Raw genomic sequence first — 15,854 nt, 5'->3', positions numbered from 1 at the left:
TGTACAAGGACAGCAGGGTGAAAAGAAACTAGTGGAAATATGGGTAATGAGTAAAGCATCACCAATGGGACATATATTGCAAAAATAATTTTCCTCTAACAAAGAGTCATCAAATGAAAGATTGCGGGGAAAAGAGAGAGAGAGAGAGAGAGAGAGAAAGAAAGAAAGAAAGAAAGAAAGAAAGAGAGAGAGAGAGAGAGAGGGGTGGGATTCTGCACAATTTTAAAAATATAAGAAGTTATCGACAGATTAAGGATTTTTATGCTCTTCCCAACCTAAGGATATATTAGTATATAGAGATGACCATAAAACAACATATTCCAAAGTGGCTGCTTCCAATTTGAAGCATGGAGGATGGTCTCACGTACTTTGACCAAAATTACTTATGAAACTTTTGAATCTTATACTTGTAATGAAGCAAAAGGCATCTACTTTTGTGCTACGGCTCCACCTGGTATAGAAGAAGGACCCTGTGATTGGCTTAACAGAAGATGTCATAACAAGGGTGATGCAAGGCAACCCAGTAACAGGGGCAGGTAGGCATTCGTGCATAATAAGCTATATTCAGACTACGCTAACATTCCAGAAGTTTCTGCCCAGAGCTTTGGAATGTTGAAACTACTACACTATTAGGGAAGAGAAGTGCTGCCATTTCAGAAACAGTGATGGACTGACTTTGCATAAACATTACCCAATTCAGACAGGCAACATCATTCAGCATCATGAACAAACTACAATGTAATGATGATGCCAGATATCATCAAGAAATATGTTACTGAACTGCTACTACCAGCTGCTATCATCATTAACTGTGGTTGTGCTGTTTGCACTAAGTGCTGCTGACTTAGTGCATTCCAGCAGGTAACCCACCTACTGGCTAATTTCTACCCCTTGTCACATGTCTGCCTTGGGGTTTCATGGTCCATGCTTGTGCCACTTAGCTACCATAACCTCTGCTGGCAAACTCTGCAGCTGTTTGGTTCCCTGTGTGGGCATATTCTGCTCCTGTACCATACTTTGTGTGGGCAAATTCTGCTTCTGTTTGAGACTCCAAGAAGGCACATTCTGTCACCGATTGACGTCCTGTGTGGGTAAAATTCATCACTACAAGCCCCTGCTGTCCACCCTGAGCCCACAGTTTGGCTCTGTATGCTTTGGTGCTTCCCATGTTAAGCTGTGTATCAGTACCAGTTTAGTTTGACAGCCTCCTCCAGCCAGGTCATGCGATCCTGCCTTGCGTCTGTGCCACACACATAGTATGACCTGCTGCCTGCTTCACCAGAGGTAATACTGCATGCTGGCCATGACATAAGGCCACCTTTTGATCTAAGCATCCTACACTGACTGTGACCAGTCTGCAACTTGGGGCTGCTGATCACCACTTAGTAGCACCACATCTCATGTATTTTACCACAAAAAATGGAAATGAGCATATGGCGTCAGTGGCTGGGAGTTCCCAGGCAAAAAGTTGAGCCACCAAGTGCTAGTTTTATTGAGTGCGACGCCACAGTGGGCAACTTGCATGTCGGCAGTGGGGATGAAATGATAATGAGGACAGCACGACACCCAGTCCCTGAGGGGAGAAAATCTCCCACCCCAGACAGGAATCGAACCCAGGCCCCCATGCATGTCTTTCCAACATGCCGACCGTTCAGCTATTGTGGCGGACATTTTGCAACAGAATAAGTATAAATAAGAAACTTCTGTTTTTATGAATGGGTGTTGGACAACCACCTGGCACCTACTCATGCCTACCCACCACACCAGTGCAATAATGCCATGGGTGAAGAGAAGGCCTTCCTTACCCCTAGCAACCTGTTTCCTCCACCCACCATAGAGATCATATACTCCCAATCTGTATTTCTAAGGTCTAGGCAAACACACATAATGCTATAAGCATAAAATAACAATACATCTAAAAGTTATGTGCTGACTGGAATAAAATGTAATCACAGTGTGGGACACAGGATAATGCATAAAAATAAGTCTAAAGGGGTCTGAATATTATCATTTTCCAATTTGTTGTTGAAGTTCTTCCTGCAGTGTACAGAAGAATGTTTGTTAAGTACCCTCTTACCTCTTACCTTTATATTGGATATTTTTTGTATTTTAAACTTAGTAATACCCTATATTTGCATGTAGATGATATTTTGTAAACATAATTAATGGTCTTCCTTGTAAGTAAGCTAAGATGATTCTGTCAAAGAAAATAGTGGTTGCTGTTGCCACTTTTGTAAGTACTACACACTATCATACTAAATCACAGACTGAGTTAGTAAATCATACATAATAATTATTGTACAAACTTTATGAATGTCATGAGATATGTTAAGAGACATCATTTGTTAAAAGGCAATAAAAATGAAAAAAACCCTTAAAAATTACAGGACATCATTGAGATACAGATGTAATTACCTGCCACACACGCTTTGCACTGATATGACAGTAAGAAACTGGTCTCATTTACCATGTTTATTTGCCTGTACTGTCTACCATTTCCCACAGACTTGCATTTGAGAAGACTTGTGGGCTAGTCCACAACTGTTCAGCTAGATTTTGGTTCTCTGTAGAATCCAACCCCATCCCTAACAGAGAATGTTGGTCATTTGAAACTGAAATTCACAGGTTGCATATTGTGACTGAAGCTGACAGTCTCCATATTAGCTAGAAGACTAAAAAACTGAATTCCAGGAGCATGAATTTTTCCATATTTCATTAATAAAGCTGTGCAAGCCATGCCTCAGTAGCAATCAAGATACCAGAAAGAAGAAGCAAATAAGATGTTGTTAGTTCCACAGTGTTTTTTCCACATGTGAGAAGTCATTTCTTAAAAATAATAAGGATCAAGGGGTTAGTTTGATACAAGTGACCTTTCTGACATCAGAAATTTCTCTAAGAAAGGTTAGTGAGAATCTACTGTGAAAAGCAAGGATCTGGGTCACTGTAATAAATATTATACAGGGTGTTACAAAAAGGTATGGCCAAACTTTCAGGAAACATTCCTCACACACAAATAAAGAAAAGATGTTATGTGGACATGTGTCTGGAAACGCTTAATTTCCATGTTAAAGCTCATTTTAGTTTCGTCAGTATGTTCTGTACTTCCTCGATTCACCGCCAGTTGGCCCAACTGAAGGAAGGTAATGATGACTTTAGTGCTTGTGTTGACATGCGACTCATTGCTCTACAGTACTAGCATCAAGCACATCAGTATGTAGCATCAACAGGTTAGTATTCATCACGAACGTGGTTTTGCAGTCAGTGCAATGTTTACAAATGCGGAGTTGGCAGATGCCCATTTGATGTATGCATTAGCACGGGACAATAACTGTGGCGCAGTACGTTTGTATCGAGACAGATTTCCAGAACGAAGGTGTCCCAACAGGAAGACGTTCAAAGCAATTGATCGGCATCTTAGGGAGCACGGAACATTCCAGCCTATGACTCATGACTGGGGAAGACCTAGAATGACGAGGACACCTGCAATGGATGAGGCAATTCTTCGTGCAGTTGACGATAACCCTAATGTCAGTGTCAGAGAAGTTGCTGCTGTACAAGGTAATGTTGACCACGTCACTGTATGGAGAGTGCTACGGGAGAACCAGTTGTTTCCGTACCGTGTACAGCGTGTGCAGGCACTATCAGCAGCTGATTGACCTCCACGGGTACACTTTTGCGAATGGTTCATCCAACAATGTGTCAATCCTCATTTCAGTGCAAATGTTCTCTTTACAGATGAGGCTTCATTCCAACGTGATCAAATTGTAAATTTTCACAATCAATATGTGTGGGCTGATGAGAATCCGCACGCAATTGTGCAATCATGTCATCAACACAGATTTTCTGTGGGCAGGCATTGTTGCTGATGTCTTGATTGGGCCCCATGTTCTTCCACCTATGCTCAATGGAGCACGTTTTCATGATTTCATACGGGATACTCTACCTGTGCTGCTAGAACATGTGCTTTTACAAGTACGACACAACATGTGGTTCATGCACGATGGAGCTCCTGCACATTTCAGTCGAAGTGTTCGTATGCTTCTCAACAACAGATTCGGTGACCGATGGATTGGTAGAGGCGGACCAATTCCATGGGCTCCACACTCTCCTGACCTCAACCCTCTTGACTTTCATTTATGGGGGCATTTGAAAGCTCTTGTCTACGCAACGCCAGTACCAAATGTAAAGACTCTTCGTGCTAGTATTGTGGATGGCTGTGATACAATACACCATTCTCCAGGGCTGCATCTCCGCATCAGGGATTCCATGCGATGGAGGGTGGATACATGTATCCTCACTAACGGAGGACATTTTGAACATTTCCTGTAACAAAGTGTTTGAAGTCACGCTGGTACATTCTGTTGCTGTGTGTTTCCATTCCATGATTAATGTGATTTGAAGAGAAGTAATAAAATGAGCTCTAACATGGAACGTAGGCATTTCCGGACACATGTCCACATAACATATTTTCTTTCTTTGTGTGTGAGGAATGTTTCCTGGAAGTTTGGCCATACCTTTTTGTAACAACCTGTATATTGGCCAAAGCACACAAACTATACAAAAACAATACAATGAATGCAGGTAGCACATACTGCATTCTTCACCTGAATAAATCTGCAGTGGCTGAGTATTACATGTCCGCTCACTACTCTATTAATTATGAACACCTTCAAAAACTGGCCACGATCACATCTTTGTGGGTTTGTGAGGTTAAGGAAGCAGTGAAAAACAAGTCATAGAAAATATAAGCAATCAATATGAGGGTTTCAAATTAGACAATTCCAGTACTTGGATTCTGCTTGTATCTCTTATATGCTGTCATAGTAATTTCTCTTATGAATCTAGAACACATCACAATTTGGCTGACTGAAGAATTGTTGCGTAAGATTTATTGCCCTGCATCTTCCACCTTCAGTTCTATTTTTAATTATGGTTATTGCATTTTTTGATGAATTCCTTGTATTATGATACTGGTACCTTAAGGAACTGCACAACAATGAACTCAGAAGACAATGGAAGACACTCAATGACAATGACTATAGGATTTATAACTAAAATATCAGGAGAAATAGGTTGGAAAATTATGAAAGAACTAATTGCACAAACTGTTTCACTGATTCCTCTATAATAGTGTGGCCTGAACGAATCATTGAAATGATATAGTTGTTTTCCATTACTTTGAGACCATTTGCAGCTGTTAATGAACCACATCTTCCCAAACAACAATGGAATTTTTGTGGTTGACTATGTGCCATGTCACCAGGCCAAAATTGTTTGCAGTTCAGTTGAAAAACATTGTGGCCAATTTCAGCGAATGATTGGACCATCCAAACTGCTCAACATGAATGCAATAAAACATTTACAGGACATAATTAGGAATTCAGTTCCTGCAAAAATCTTGCACTGGCAAAATTTTCACATTTATGGTTGACTACAAAGACAACATGGCCCAGTATTTCTGCAGGGGACTTCCTATGATGTTTTGAGTCCACATGAGATTTACCTGCTGCAGTACACTGGGCAAAGGCAGGTCTGAAACAATATTAGGAAATATCGCATGACTTTGGTCACCTCAGTGTAAAGTTAAGTGTAGGAGCACATAAAATTTCATGGCATTTACTTCAACAATACTGTGTCATATGTAACATCAAAATTATGTAAGCAGGAATCAGTTGACAAACCATTTGTGCTAGTATTCTCTAGTATTACAGCTTAATGTGGAAGTAATTTATCAGAGATTACTGTCACTTAAATTGATTTCTTATGTTCTTTTTTTGAGTAGTATACTTTTCCTTAAACCATTCTGATAAAATAATTTTAAGTGCACTGTAGGCAACATAATCACCTATTTTTGGACTATGTTGAAACATCTGAGGCCAAGATATTTGTGGCCTGTTATGAACATTAGAAGCCTATTGTAGGGCAAATCAACTGACTGCCCAGTCCCTGTGTTTTCTTCCTGTATGGACATCTTAAGGTTAAAATTATTTAAATTCCCTTTAATACTGAGAAGGTAACTATACATATAGAAGCTAGGAAGTGTCATAATATTAAGATCTTTGAAATGAGTTTTACATGCATCTCTTAAAAATTGTTACTATAAATCTCATAGCCTCCTTGTTGCCCCCTGAAAACAATTTTTGAGTCAAAGCAGTTACCCCATAGAAGAATTCCACAGGTAAGGTGAGAGTGGAAAAATACAAAATATGTATATACCAATAGGGTTTCGCTTACATTATTCCAGAATTTGTACATCAGATAAATCACTCAAGACAGTCTGGAGCACATTTTTTCCGTGTTACTCACCTAGGTGAGTTTCTGGTCAGTGTAGAGACCTGACAGTTAGATTATTTTGTAATCTTCACTTGAGACACTACAACTGAAAACAGTAGGTATAGTTTTCTTATAATTAATTTGCAGGCAATTTGCCTGGAACCAGCTACCATATCTGTCCATTGCTATATTTATGTTATGTCACAGCTTCTCTATATAATCAAATTGTATAATTAGAGTTGTATCATCTGTGTATAATAGTGACTCATATGGCAAGAATGTGGGGAAAGGACCAAGTACTGAGCTCTTTGGCATACCTTTTGCAGCAGACAACCAGTCTAATATTTGATTATATTTACTAAATGGTATGTGGCTCAATAAAGTGAAGAGCATTCCTTCCAGCTCTGCAGAACCTGCACTTTATGATAAGTCTACTGTGGGAGACAGTGTTAAGAGCTTTTCTCAACTCCAGAAGAGTTGTACAGGTTGTTCCCTTACAGTCATAGGAAACTATGTTGTGAAGAGTTAACTAGGTTACTTTCCTCAGAATGCTGGTTCATGTGTTTGTGCATATAATTTGCTCAGGTACGGAGTGTGCCAATTCTGCCAATACCTCATTTCTCGAGGTTTATTACACCAGTTCAATTTTCTGAATTTTTTGTGTGATATTTGGGACAACATGAGTAATCTTTTCTACCAATAACCATAAAAATTTCTTTGTTGACTTATAATTTGTAAACCATCACAAATAGTAGCCAACTGTGTGAATTTGCTACCTGCATCATGTGTATGGCATCATACTTTTTGTGAAATGGATTTTAAAGTAAAAACAGTTGTGTAAGTAAGAGGAGGTATAATTGATGTTACAGTCAAGGAGGAAAAATATCTTTCTCATTCTCCTTACACATGTTCAATACAATGCCTCCCCACATCTGAACTAAACAATAATCAAACATATCTTTCACCAACATTCGTGTCACTGTACTGGATAGCACCCTCCATAGATCTGTATGTTGAATGGGTGAGATTTAGACACCTGTCTTGACTTCTAGAGTCTGATAATCTGTGGATTCCATCACAGCAAACAATTGCTGGAATGACTTCACAGCTGGATTCTTTCCCTTTCCTAGTAAATTCTACATCTCAAATTATCTATGCACTCTTCAAATCATCATAGAGTTTGTAGTGGATACAGTACCAGTATCATTTTACTCGCTTATTGTTCCATTTCCAATTAATACATGGGAAGAATGACTTTCAATATGCCATTTAGTAGGCAGGAATTTATCTAATGTTGCTGTCATGATCGCTATGCTAGGTAGTTTTGCAACATTTAAAACTTTTCTAGTTTCATTTCAGAACTCATCTTCACAGAATTTTAAAACTTGTGAGCCTCTCATGAAGGGTAATGATAATTTCTGTGATGACCTCTTGCAGACTACTCAAGCTTGAGAGTGATTCAAAACTTTGCTCTTAATATTCTGTATCTTCTACATAATTCAGTTTGAACGGACTACAAATGACCAAAAATACAGTATCACTGAATGTATATGTTACAACTTTGACACTGATAGAACATGACTAATTTTTAGGGTGTTTTACACAAACACTGAATCCACTGCACTTTAATCAATCTCTTCAATGGCAATACACAACTATTAACATCATTTACTAGTTCCACAAGTCAGTTTTCAATTACAAGTAACATAAAATTCCAAGTGCTGCACCATTCAGTACTCTGCAAGTGCAATAGCATGATTCACACAGAATAATGAAGTTGACACATTTGTCTCAGAAGTTAATAAGATTACAAAAACACATTGAATATTATGTACAGAGCCCTTTTGTGATTATTATTGCCAGTGAAATTACCAATCACATACCAAAATATATTTGAAGGGTTAGTCTTAAAATGTGTGCATAGTTTCAAGGTAGATGCTGAGTACTATGATTCTAATACTGTCCATATTGTGAAACAGAGGTAGAAACTGCTGAGATAGTCCTGTTATGTAAGCTGCACAATATGTGGACAGATTCACAGGTAACAAGAACCCATTTCGTCCAGTTCATTGATGAGATGGGTTCTCCTTCAGAGTGCCTTTTAATCAATAAATAAACTGTCACCCATTGTGGAACATTAGCTACTGACATCTCAAAGTGCTTGTTTTCACAAATCTAGATTTTGTTTATCTATTGTATCCTTAAGTTAATGCAAGGAAATTTTGGTATGCTTCCTCTCTAAAGAAAACAGCCAATGGCCTTCCCCATCCATCTCCTCCTGGGGTTTATAATCTGGTTCACTGTCAATGTGCCATTAAATGCTAGTACCCCTATTTTCCTTTCTTATTTTGTAAATGATGTTTCAGGTATTTAACAACTTTTCAATTGAGCCATATGATAAAATCAAGTTCTGTTCCTGCTAATAAAAATCAGGAGCAGCTGCTGCTCTGATTCAACATGTGTAAATGAGGCAATGTTAAGTAATGCATCAGCTAATGACTGATTTGTGTATTCTTTAAGTAGTTAGATGTCCGTTAAAGATGAAATGTTGCTGGGATGTACCTCAACTTACAAAACAGCCAAGAAAGGGGATAAAATCTGTTATGCTACTTCATGTAACCATTTCATAATGACTGATAAAATGAATGAATTGTCTGAAATAGCCTGCCTTTAATCCCAAAACAATTTACTGAAGGCACGTAGATGAAGAGTGTGGCAGCAAAATTGTTTCTGCTTGCGCTTTAAGAACAGAGAATGACTCATGTGTGACAATGCGCTACAATTTAGAAGAACAGACACTAATCGCTTCTCAATTTTATTAAAAAATCATTTTGGGCTCTGAGACTTGATTTTATACATATGACTCTTAAAATGAAGAACAAGTGAGTGAGTGGAAGACTGGCACGTCAACCCAAGGTAAGAAAGCAAAACAGGAAAGAACTAACACTGTATTGTTTTCTTTGTTTCTGGTGTTGAGGGGATATGTTCACTATGAATTTGTTGCCCAAGCTACCACAGTTAATGAGCATTAACACATTCACTTGGTTAAACAACTGAGGCTTACGTTTTAACAGCCAAAATTAGGATTCTACACCACATAAATGCTCCTAGCTACACAGTGGTGTCAGGTAGTGTTTAGCAAAAAAGTAAAAGAAAAGGTATTTTGGTATTCTCCTTGCTGCCCAAAATGATATAACCCTAGAAAGGGGCATTTTTTAGATTGAATAGCTGAAGCACATCTGATTGGAGACACTATTCAGCAAAAATGTAGGTAACTACTACTGTCACTGGGAATTGCTTTTGTGATAACCAGGCCAAAAACTTCTTGCTGTATGGGTACACTACTATGCTGCATGAAGAAACTCTGAAAACTTTCATATTTACTTGTGCAACAGACATGTAAACAAGACAATAACCATAACAGATGGCCTTATAACTCAGAAACTAACCATTTATGGTCTAACTTTAATTTACATATTTCTTCTTATTTTTGCACAAGTAATCATGTTGGGAAGTCTTACCAACTATTTTGTGTATGTCCCATACTATAAGCAGACCTGACATAAAATCTAAAGTGTTGCATCCATTAAATTTAATACACTCTCTGCACAATTTCCAGAGGAATGAACTTGTGTTTTGGTATTGCATCTTTTACAGAATTAGGAAGGAGCTTCTGTTTGGTTGTGGTGCCTTACCCTGTACAGGATCCATGCTCATGGGTAGAACCAGTTGTAGCTGCACCCTCTGCTGAGCCATCCTCATATGATGTTCTGCTGCTGTTGCACAGAGATTCTACCGTATACATGCTTTTCAGTGGGATGGGGAGAGGCCCCCGCTGTGGAGGCAGTGAGAGGGCCAACTGGGATGGGGGTAGAGATTGCCTAACACCAGCTGGCCACAGCCCTGCTTGCTTCTCCCTGCAACAGCACAAACACATCCATGCCACTCTACAGCTCTGCCCCTTAAATAAGTGTCACATACAGTAATTTTGATACACTCTCTGCACAATTTATGGAAGAATGAACTTGGCACTTCCTGTTTCAGAATTTCACATTTGACAAAATTAGCAAGGATCTTCTGTTTGGTTGTGGTGCCTTACCCTGTACAGGAGCTTTGCTGGTGGCGAGACACAATCGTAGTTGCACACTTTTCTGAGCCATCTTCATGTGCTGTACTACTGCTGCAGCATAGGGACGCTGCAGTATACGTAACCTTTGATGCAGTGGGGACAGGCATTGGCAGCATATGCCGTGAGGGACCCAATGGGGCTAGAGGTGCAGGCTGTCTGACACCAGCCTGCCACAACCCAGCTTGCTCCTCTCTGCAACAGCACAAACACATCCATGCCACTCTGCAGCTCTGCCCCGTAAGTAAGTGTCACATACAGTAATTCTGATACACTCTCTGCACAATTTATGGAAGAATGAACTTGGCACTTCCTGTTTCAGAATTTCACATTTGACAAAATTAGCAAGGATCTTCTGTTTGGTTGTGGTGCCTTACCCTGTACAGGAGCTTTGCTGGTGGCGAGACACAATCGTAGCTGCACACTTTTCTGAGCCATCTTCATGTGCTGTACTACTGCTGCAGCATAGGGACGCTGCAGTATACGTAACCTTTGATGCAGTGGGGACAGGCATTGGCAGCATATGCCGTGAGGGACCCAATGGGGCTAAAGGTGCAGGCTGTCTGACACCAGCCTGCCACAACCCAGCTTGCTCCTCCCTGCAACAGCACAAACACATCCATGCCACTCTGCAGCTCTGCCCCATAAGTAAGTGTCACATACAGTAATTCTGATACACTCTCTGCACAATTTATGGAAGAATGAACTTGACACTTCCTGTTTCAGAATTTCACATTTGACAAAATTAGCAAGGATCTTCTGTTTGGTTGTGGTGCCTTACCCTGTACAGGAGCTTTGCTGGTGGTGAGACACAATCGTAGCTGCACACTTTTCTGAGCCATCTTCATGTGCTGTAATACTGCTGCAGCATAGGGACGCTGCAGTATACATAACTTTTGATGCAGTGGGGACAGGCATTGGCAGCATATGCCGTGAGGGACCCAATGGGGCTAGAGGTGCAGGCTGCCTGACACCAGCCTGCCACAATCCAGCTTGCTCCTTCCTGCAACAGCACAAACACACCTATGACACTCAACAGCTCTGATCCTAAACTAAATTGTCACATCCAGTAAATTTGATACTCTCCTTCCACAATTTCTGGATCAATGAATTTGCCACTATCTGTTGTGTTATTGCATCTTGCATAAAATTAGCAAGAAGCCCGTGTTTGGTTGTGGTGCCTTACCCTGTAGAGGATCCTTGCTGGTGACTAGAGCCAATTGTAGCTGCACCCTCTGCTGAGCCACCCTCATATTGTGTACTGCTGCTGCTGCACAGAGATGCAGCTGTATACATAGCTTTCGGTGGGATGAGGAGAGGCCCCAGCTGCTCCGGCAGTGAGAGGGCCAACTGGGATGGGGGTAGAGGCTGCCTAACACCAGATGACCACAGCCCTGCTTGCTCCTCCCTGCAATGGTACAAATACATCCATGCCACTCTGCAGTTCTGCCACTCATCTAAATTGTCACATACAGTAATTTTGATGGACCCTCTGCACAATTTATGGAAGAATGAACTTGCCACTTTATGTTTTGTAATTTCAACTTGCACAAAATCAGCAAGGAGCTCCTGGTTGGTTGTGGTGCCTTACCCTGTACAGGAGCTTTGCTGGTGGGGAGACACAATTGTAGCTGCATGCTTTTCTGAGGCATCTTCATGTGATGTACGGCTGCTTTTACATAGGGATTCTGCAGTATACACAACTTTTGATGCACTGCGGACAGGCACTGGCAGCATATGCAGTGAGGGACCCAATGAGGCTAGAGGTGGGGGCTGCCTAACACCAGCCTGCCACAGCCCGGATTGCTCCTCCCTGCAACAGCACAAACACACCTATGACACTCTGTAGCTCTGATGCTAAACTAAAGTGTCACATCCAGTCAATATGATACTCTCTTTCCACAATTTCTGGATGAATGAACTTGTCACTTTGTGTTGTGGTATTGGATCTTGTGCAAATTGGCAAGGAGCCTCTGTTTGATTGTGGTATCTTACCTTGTACAGGATCCTTGCTGGTGGGTAGAACCAATTGTAGCTGCGCCCCCCTCTGAGCCACCATCTTGTGATGTACTGCTGCTGTTGCACAGAGATGCTACTGTATACACGGCTTTCCGTTTCGGTGGGATGGGGAGAGGCCCCAGCTGCTCCGGTGGTGGTAGAGGCTTCCTTACACCAGCTGGACAAAGCTCTGCTTGCTGCCCCCTGCAACAGCACAAATACATCCTTGCCACTCCCCTTATCTAAAGTGTCACATCCTTTAATTTTGATGCACCCTCTGAAAATGTATGCAAGAATGAACTTGCTGCTTTATGTTTTGGAATTTCACCTTGTACAAAATTAACAGGGAGATTCTGTTTCATTGTAGCGCCTCACCCTGTACAGGAGCATTGCTGGTGGATGGACCCAAATGTGGCCACATGCTTTTCTGAGCCACCTTCATGCAATGTATGTCTGGTGTTGCTCATGGACACTGCAGTATTCACAGGTTGCGGCACAATGGGGACAGGCCTTTGCAGAAGACACTGTGAAGGGGCAGACCAGGACACTGCAGTGTACCAGGGATTTTGTGCAGTGGGGACAGGCGGTGTCAGTGGATTCAGTGTGGGGGTCGACTGGGACCGGGGCGGTGGCTGCCTAACACCATCCCAACGCAGCCCTGCTTGCTCCTCCCTGCAACAGCACAAACACATCTGTGCCACTCGGCAGCTCTAGATCTTAGTGAAAGTGGCACATCCAATAATTTTGAAGTGTTTTGGTATTCCATCTTGCATAAAATTAGCAAGGAGTTCGGTTTAGTTGTCATGCCTTACCTTGTACAGGAGCTTTGCTTGTGGGCAGACCGAAACGTAGCTACCTGCTTTTCTGAGCCATGTTCATGTGATGTAATGCTTCTGTTGCACAAGGACATCTCAGTATATGGGGCTTTTAGTAGGCTCAGGAAAGGCCCCAGTAGGAGAGGCAGTGAGGGGACCTACTGGGATGGGTGCGGAAGAGGTCTAACACCAGCTGGACACAAGCCTCCTACCTTCTCCCTGTGACAGCTCAAATACATCTGTGCCACTCTACCACTCTGGTCCTTTGGAATGAATCATAAGTATCACAGAAGTTATTTATCTGTCTACATTTCCTTCTCCCCCCTACATAATTTTGGAAGAATGGAATTCAGTTTGATGCTAACTATGAACGATAGTCATTAAGTTTTAATCATCATCTCAAAAAAATAAGGTTTCATAATTAGTTTTCAGTTTGTTTGCAGGTGCAAGTTTATAGTCCCAGTACACACTGTAAACCCCACATTACAATAATCCTTATCATAGCATGATGGTTGAGGAGACAAAATAAGATAGTGTAGACCATAAATAAATTGCAGTATCATACAATGATTTGTTTTGTGCATTTGAACAGGAGAAGTATGGCAACAATCCATGTAGAGTTCACACAATAAAGGCAATAGTGGAAAAAGTGGAAATTAGTCAATGAACTGTTCTCAATATCTTATGCAACTACATCTTGAAATGTTGAATATGAAAAATATTGCTACCTGCTAGCTCCACGACTATTCCATTACAAAAAGTGTTCCAACTGAGACCACAGTGGAAATACTGCAACTATGTCGAGGTCATCCAAATGACGTTTCTAGTCACCCAGTTGCCATGGATGAATGTTTGGTGTATCACTATGACCATGACACAAAGGAGAAAAACAAGCAGAATAAATACAGAAATTTTGATTTACCACCTACAAGAAAGTTGGAATCACAACAATCATCATATATGGTGATGCCAATATTGTCTTAAATTACACACACACACACACACACACACACACATATATATATATATATATATATATATATACACACTCCTGGAAATGGAAAAAAGAACACATTGACACCGGTGTGTCAGACCCACCATACTTGCTCCGGACACTGCGAGAGGGCTGTACAAGCAATGATCACACGCACGGCACAGCGGACACACCAGGAACCGCGGTGTTGGCCGTCGAATGGCACTAGCTGCGCAGCATTTGTGCACCGCCGCCGTCAGTGTCAGCCAGTTTGCCGTGGCATACGGAGCTCCATCGCAGTCTTTAACACTGGTAGCATGCCGCGACAGCGTGGACGTGAACCGTATGTGCAGTTGACGGACTTTGAGCGAGGGCGTATAGTGGGCATGCGGGAGGCCGGGTGGACGTACCGCCGAATTGCTCAACACGTGGGGCGCGAGGTCTCCACAGTACATCGATGTTGTCGCCAGTGGTCGGCAGAAGGTGCACATGCCCGTCGACCTGGGACCGGACCGCAGCGATGCACGTATGCACGCCAAGACCGTAGGATCCTACACAGTGCCGTAGGGGACCGCACCGCCACTTCCCAGCAAATTAGGGACACTGTTGCTCCTGGGGTATCGGCGAGGACCATTCGCAACCGTCTCCATGAAGCTGGGCTACGGTCCCGCACACCGTTAGGCCGTCTTCCGCTGACGCCCCAACATCGTGCAGCCCGCCTCCAGTGGTGTCGCGACAGGCGTGAATGGAGGGACGAATGGAGACGTGTCGTCTTCAGCGATGAGAGTCGCTTCTGCCTTGGTGCCAATGATGGTTGTATGTGTGTTTGGCGCCGTGCAGGTGAGCGCCACAATCAGGACTGCATACGACCGAGGCACACAGGGCCAACACCAGGCATCATGGTGTGGGGAGCGATCTCCTACACTGGCCGTACACCACTGGTGATCGTCGAGGGGACACTGAATAGTGCACGGTACATCCAAACCGTCATCGAACCCATCGTTCTACCATTCCTAGACCGGCAAGGGAACTTGCTGTTCCAACAGGACAATGCACGTCCGCATGTATCCCGTGCCACCCAGCGTGCTCTAGAAGGTGTAAGTCAACTACCCTGGCCAGCAAGATCTCCGGATCTGTCCCCCGTTGAGCATGTTTGGGACTGGATGAAGCGTCGTCTCACGCGGTCTGCACGTCCAGCACGAACGCTGGTCCAACTGAGGCGCCAGGTGGAAATGGCATGGCAAGCCGTTCCACAGGACTACATCCAGCATCTCTACGATCGTCTCCATGGGAGAATAGCAGCCTGCATTGCTGCGAAAGGTGGATATACACTGTACTAGTGCCGACATTGTGCATGCTCTGTTGCCTGTGTCTATGTGCCTGTGGTTCTGTCAGTGTGATCATGTGATGTATCTGACCCCAGGAATGTGTCAATACAGTTTCCCCTTCCTGGGACAATGAATTCACGGTGTTCTTATTTCAATTTCCAGGAGTTTATATATATATATATATATATATATATATATATATATATATATAAACAAAGATGATGTGACTTACCAAATGAAAGTGCTGGCAGGTTGATATACACACAAACATACACACAAAATTCAAGCTTTCACAACCAACGGTTGCTTCATAAGGAAAGAGGGAAGGAGAGGGAAAGACG

The sequence above is a fragment of the Schistocerca piceifrons genome, chromosome X (assembly GCF_021461385.2).
Source record: "Schistocerca piceifrons isolate TAMUIC-IGC-003096 chromosome X, iqSchPice1.1, whole genome shotgun sequence".
Classification (NCBI taxonomy): Eukaryota; Metazoa; Arthropoda; class Insecta; order Orthoptera; family Acrididae; genus Schistocerca; species Schistocerca piceifrons.
The sequence above is the reverse complement of the archived record's forward strand: the minus strand, read 5'-3'. Positions refer to the sequence as shown.